This window comes from Panicum virgatum, chromosome 7N, assembly GCF_016808335.1.
Source record: "Panicum virgatum strain AP13 chromosome 7N, P.virgatum_v5, whole genome shotgun sequence".
Classification (NCBI taxonomy): domain Eukaryota; kingdom Viridiplantae; phylum Streptophyta; class Magnoliopsida; order Poales; family Poaceae; genus Panicum; species Panicum virgatum.
Window position 1 is genome coordinate 5,332,527 of NC_053151.1, and position 7,303 is coordinate 5,339,829.

The window sequence follows — 7,303 nt, forward strand, 5'->3', positions numbered from 1 at the left end:
CAACAATGAAGGGGAGCTTGGGCAATGTTTTCATCAAGCGTACATGATAAAATTCAGAGGCTTGGAGCAGAGGAAGAACCCCAATGACATTGGCAAATGAAGACACAAGCAGTTGACTTTCGACAAACGAAGATGTTGCAAACAAACCACGACGGATTACAAGAGCGCAACAATCAACACATGGAGATGTGAGAAGCAAACCATGAAAAGTGCATCAAGATGACATCTCGCACAAAGCACCACAACTCCATTGTGTATGAAAAAGCTCCGAGGCTAAGGTATACACTGAATTCTCAAGCTTCTATTGGTTTTGTTGATAATCTTTAAAAATCTCATGCTCGAACCGATAGTCGGAATGAAAGTTTAAATTCTATGCCTTGTTCTTTTCATGATGATAGGCTAGAATTTCTTGAGAATGTTGATTTCATGCCTAAAGAACCTCTGCCTAATAATGAGCACCGCGCTATGCAAGAAACACATGCCGCATTTAATTACACCATGCCTTGTTGATGAAATTTAATTGAGGATGTGATTATGTTGCATATGTTTACAAATAATTGCAAATCTCGATCTTGCTTTGCGCTTGGTCAAGCTCATGACCCTAAAAGAGCACATGTCGGGAGAAGCCCGGGATTTCACTAACCATGCAGGACATGAAACTCAAATGATGAGGAGGGAAACCGTGCCCAAAATTTTGAACACCAGCATCAACATCTTCAAGTTTCAAGAACTGACGTCGCTAAGCCTCATCAATTTTGTGCACAAGTCCAGAGGTTTACAATGCAAGAAAGTTGAATATTCAGGATCTCCATCAAGTCCTCGGTTCAACGCATCCATGATCGATACAATTGAAGACCCACGGGAGGAGCTATGTCTCAAACATCGGAGATGCACGTGCTGAAATCAGCACGGGGCAGATTGCAGTGACGGGGAAAAAGGGGCATAACTCTCTCAATTGGAATGCGTTTTGGGCAAATGAAGACTTGTTGGAAAGAAGATTTCGTGCACCTTACATTGGATCAATTGTTTGGCGCAATTCCCAATCTGGACAGAGAGGAAAATCCGTGAAAAGAAAGGTAGCGACGAAGGACAACAAAGAAGGAGGTGACCATGATGTGAGAGACGATTGGGCAAGTTTTCCATTAAGCGTGATTGATCATGTCCAACATGGGAAGTGGGATAAGAGCTGCATGGAACACCTTCACCTCTTGCATGAAGGACCATGGCTTCGCATCAATGAGAAGGTATGTAAGAAAGTCGAGCTCTATGACTCTAAATGAAGCGCTTTGCGGGAGGCAACCCGATCTTTTATTTTTTATATATTAATATGACCGTCTACATTGTACTCTTTAATCGGAATATCAAGTAACATTGTACCATTGCTCTAATAAAAACCACAACTTCATGTTGTTCATTCTAAATGTTATTGAGGGAGCACTTTGTTATTTGATCTTGGGAAACTTGTAGACCTTTTTGTGTGCCTATTAGTGTTTAGAGTCTTTTTCTTTGTGTCCCTTTTAGAGAGATTTATGAAGCATTGTACCACCCTTTGATTCTAAACTTGTGGCTAGTTAACTTAGGCTAACTTTTTGTTTTGTTTTAGACCACCTCATCATGTCATATCATTTTGTTCACCCACCCCGTGTTGCATTGCATACCATGTTGTTCGTGTCACCCTTGCATTGCATTTCATGTTGCATTTAAAAAAACCTTTTCTAAAAACATTGACTAGCCTCGCTTTTGAGATCCTAAAACCCTTAGGAAAACCACTCATAGAGCAATCCTAAAACCATAAGGTATGTTTTTCATTCAAAAAAAAATCTAACTTTTGTTTCTCTCTAGTTTTTTTGAAACCACCTTAGATAGAATTTCTATACCCAACACTCTCTTTCTTCAAAATTTTTGTTTTAAGCCAAAAATATAGGAAACCCATAAACCTACTTCTAAAACCTTGTTAGCTCGGTTGCTTGATCCTTTTTCGATAAATAACATTTTCATTGACAAAAGCCTCACTTCTTATGAAGTGCCGCGAAGGTTTTTTGTCACTCTTAGCAATTGTTTTTGAATAAGCTAGTTGCGGAACAACATCGAAAGGTCCTTTCAACTTTGCTAACACTTGTTTTTACTAACTTTGCATTTGCACTTTGCGTCCATTCCATTGTTCATGCACTCATTTTGCTAGCTTGGTCTCAACTTTATTGATGAAAGCTTTCATATCCATGTTAATGCTTCACGTGAGCATTTTCCTTTTTGCAATCTTGTGTAAACATGGTGTTTAGATATGATTGAAGACCATCATCATTTAGTTACCAAGCTATGAGGTTGCATTTGGTTGGTTTATAAGCTTTGCAATGTGCTTTATTTTTTTCTTGTGCTATGAAGGCCTATTGATCTTGGGATAGACATGGTGTTTTGACCTTTGTTAAATAAGTCTTTGTGGTTATGGAGAAGTTCGGCAACCTAGTTGTAAACATGGTGTTTAGAACTAGGTGTAAACATTGTCTTTATTTATATACCTTCCTCTTATTTGCATTTACACTAGCACACACGTACACTCACTAGTTTCGCTAAGCTAACTTTGCCACAATTTGAGATTTTAGGAATGGTAGGTTTGTTGGCATTTGTTTCTACTCCCGCCCGTCACCCCGGGGGTAGTGTGTGTTTAAAATGTTTTGCAGGCATGAAGAAGCGCTCCCATGAGTTCAAGACCAAAAGAATTTCAATCAAGATCGTCAACATTGTTGAAACCCGAGAAGGACGCAACTGTTTTCATCAATTTGAGAACATGTTCAGAGCTGTACAAGAAGCAAAAAGTTGATATTCAGAATCTCCATCAAATTTCCATTCCAACGCATTCAAGATCAATGAATTTGAAGACCCGTACAAGGAGATGTAGCAAGAACATTGGACGTTGCGCGTTCTGAAATTCGTCGGGACAGATTGCAGCACTGGGATAAAATGGACACAACTCTCTTGTTCGGAATCAATTTTGGGCGAATAAGGACTCGTTGGAAAGGAAAATTCATGCACTTCGCAATGGAGCAATGTTTCAGTACAGGTTCTGTTCTGGAAATTGAAAGAAAAATTCGTAAAGATGCGGCAGCAATGAGACAACGAGGAATTGAAGGTGGCGACGACGACGTGAAGCAATGATTGGGACCATGACTTAGTACAAGAAGAAGTTGAAGGAAATTGAGGCAACAAAGGTGAAGACAAATTGAAGATGATATTCATACGCATAAGGGAAGGACTTCAAGAATTTCAAGATGGTCCATCTTCTCCTTCCACGCCTAGCATCATGCTAAGCATGGGGGAGGATTTCGTGGACAAGGAAGAAAGATCTCATGGAGTAAGATAATCACGGTTGCCACAAGATGCTCATGATTCTTCTTCCATGCTTAGCACAATGCTTAAGTATGGGGGAGGCCGCGCTACACTTCATTACGAGCATCGAGAAGGACGGTAATTCTTCCTCAACTTTCTCTTTTTCTAAATGCTTGTACATATATGACTTCAACCATAGATGCAACCCTTGTATATATCACTCAACCTATCACATGGCTTCTAGGAGGACAACATAGTTTTGTTTTTGTTTTCAATAAGTGTAGGATCGCCATCACTTTGAGCTCACCACATTGATACATTTTCGCAATGCCTTATGCTTATGGAAAAATGATGAAAGTTGCTGCTTTGTTTTACCTACGCTATGTTGTATATGACTTGACCATTTGCTCTCAATTAAATAGAATTAAAATGATTAAATACCGGCTCTTTTATTTGTGGAGGTTAAATGACTAAATTCTAAACCCACATATTATATGTTGCTCTTTGATTTAAGTCCACCGATGACCTTACACCTTGTGTTGTTTAATTTGAAAACTTAATTCCTATGCTATCTACATTTGTGAATCTCTTGCAAAGTTCTACCTACCAAAGCCTATAGAAGCATTTTCTTTCATGATGAAACCTTTAGATTGCAAACATATATTTTGATGAGTTGGATTAAGATTGATTTCTTTGGTATGAGACTAAGAAGCTAGTCATTCCGTTCTTTTTGTGTAACCTTCTTTTTGCTAGCCTATCTATCCATGCATTGTGCGTTTCCACTTCGGGAATTTTGCAAACCTCGCTGGATATCCACCCTAAACCAAAAATATCTTTTTGTGATTACCTCCTTGACCACAACCCAATTTGAGTATGGATTATCATTTCGACGGAATCAAAAGAATCAAGGGCACCATATAAAGAAAAGTTTTGGGAGACAAGGCTCCCCGGAGATACTTTGATGCCTAATAGAATCGCGACTTGGCTTTAGGTTTGGTTTGCTCTTGCATGGTTTACCTAGAGTACATCAACTATTGTGTTCTTGTTGTTCGTTACCGATTATCCTCGTGTAGTGACAGTATGCGGGAGGGAATGGTTTTGATCCTTGAACACACCTTCAAGCGGTTTTATGAAGAAGAAGGTGAATTTGAGATACTTACCCTAGCTAGTTGGTTCTCCCACTATTCATACTCGAGGACGAGCATTCGTTCAAGCATGGGGGGATGTCTGGGTAAGTATTCTATGTTACCAAAAGTTCTAAGGAGGTATTCTATGTTATCAAAAGTTCTAAGGAGCAAAAAGAAAGAAAAAAAAGAAAAATGAAAAAAAGGGGAGAAAAGAAAAGAAAAAAAAGAAAAGAATAAAATGCTCCTTAGTTCTTTTTGGTTTCATTAATTTTCCAAGTTACTTTGAAGAATTATTCCATACTCAAATCTTCCAACCATGTGCAATCCGATAACGAGAACTTCATTTGTGTCTCGGGATCATCCATTTGCCACTTGCACATGTCCACCTATCTAAATGTGTGTGTTTCATCTTTCCCCCTCTCCAACATTATTTTCCAATGGCCTTTTTGACTAGTCTCGGTAATCCCATTAGATCTCTCTCTTAGTTTGATAATATTTCAAGTATAATGTTTTGATAGGATTGTTTTTACCTACCAAGCTCCACATAAGCCTTCCACTTTTATATATGAGTAGAATAGGTTGAAAACAATCTAATGTAGGCTTGAGCGACTTGATGAGATGAGTATTTCCATGATCTTTTGCAAGAGAACCTCATTTATGTTTGATATGCATTCTTTTGAAAACTCTTCACGATGAAACAAGGTAAATGTTTGAAGTTCGCTTAAGTTTGAGAGCATTGCATTTATTTATTATTGTGGCTTGTTCTTTAATTGCTAGTCTATCTTCCATAATGAAAAAGTAGCCGGTCACAACATGAACTTAAATGCTAAATACTAGAGAGAGCAATATGTCTTGTTATGTATGACTAAGTGCAGAGAGGACATTGAGGGGCAACGCTGATTTCTTTATAAGCAAAGCTCCTGGACTTACTCGAGGACGAGCAAGGTTTAAGCATGGGGGGAATGTTGGCGCTCCTTAAGTACCCATTTTATCCCTTGTTTATCCTTGATAATGGCATGAATTCAATATCAAAATCACTAACCGTCCTAACCCCGGCCTAATTATTGGTCATTTTCACGTTTGCACATATATTTTGGAGGAACTTCGTTTTTGCAGGTTTTTGGCCTATTTTAGAGCATGAAATGACGAGGCCCGTGATCGAGCGCTAACACGGAGAAAGACGAGGGCCAAAGCCCAAAAGGGAGGGCCAAAGCCTATGTTGATTCGAAGCCCATTCACGCACATCCATCCTCCAAGAGAGCCCAAAGGACCAAGCCCACGAAGATGAGATCAAGATACTTCGGGATTAAGCAAAGCAAATGAAGATTTAAGGAAGGATTCCCTATCCTATCCTTTCCTCGAAGATATCTCCAAGATAACAACGTCCAAAGGGGTGCAATCGTGAAGGACAGAAACTCTAGAAGATGCAAGGAGTCCACACACCAAAAATGAGGCCGAGGCGAGCCCGAAAAGGGGTAGGCCGGCCGGCCGGCCTAGGCCCATGGGGCCGGCCGGCCCAGCCCTTTTCTGAGGCGGTTTGCCTTCCCCTTCGACCAGTGGCTTTCTCGGCTTATAAATAGCTTGCACCTTATTCAACTCGAAGCATCCATCCAACCAGAACTCGACGAAAACCTAGGGCCAAGACCGGAGGGAGACGACGGCCGCCGCAAGTCTTCGAAGTTGTTTAGGAGATGGCTTTGGCTATCCCTAGCCGCCATGGCCTCCCTGCGTGGTTGTGTCATGGTGGAGTTCATGAGCTAGTTGGAGTCGTCAATGGTGTATACGCGGTGGTGGCGATCCAAACGAATCTATTATGTGAGTAATGTCTTCATGTCATTCGATCTATTTAACGATCATGTCTCTCCTCTTTTGATTTCGTTCTTGCTTTGGGTGCGCTTATTCCTAGATCTATTCTCGAGATAGATTGCATGGGGTGTTCTTGTAGCTATGGTGGCTAGGAGTTCATACCGGATCTACCCAAAGGGGGTTCGACTTGCTTCAGGGTATCCCGTTGAAAGGGGTGGCGTCGTGACAGGCCGTTGCCACTTAGTAGGTTGGGTATCAAGGGATCGGATTGGAGGTTTTGATTTAAGGAGGCTTTGGATGAGATGCATGTTGAGCTTACTCGTTTAGCTAGAACTACAACTAGAATGCGTGTGATAGGTTTAGTCATGCCTTTGGTCATGCTTTATCCTTACCGATGTTCATGGATGAGATCAACCTTCGTACATCACTCATATCTTTCAAAGGTTCACCTTTTATATGCAATTAATGCTTCATGTTAGGATAGATCCATTAGATTAGATGGAAAACCCTAGTAAGTTCATTGTCGATCCACGGATTGATAAACCCTGGGGGAATACTCTAAGGGAAAAGCTACCACGAACCGTGCGCTTGCGGTATACAAATCGGGGGCGTTAGTGAACGTTAACAGGAGGGAAGCGGAGTACAAGGAAAAACATGAAGTACTATGATAGTACGATGAGTACGAATAAGAGTAAGAACGTTCTGGCCACGACGGCTACAATAACCTCAAAAGAGGCCATACCCAAATTTAAGGGTACTATATCACATGGACATCCTAGTAGCAACAATGATGAACAAGACAGCAAGGAACAATTCATTGAGTAGCCACAAAGATGAATAAGACACCAAGGAACGAAACATCCCCGGACTAATTTTCAGTGGACATGAGTGTACAAGGTGTCCTGGTATGAACCATACTCTACCCAGGTGGAAAGGTTGTAGACTGGACCCAAGCAGATAAAGTTGGGATGAGAATGGCTGATATACGTTTGGTATTGGTCATGGGAATTGGATGAAAGGCAAGAAGGTTTGTAACCCCGGTTCAT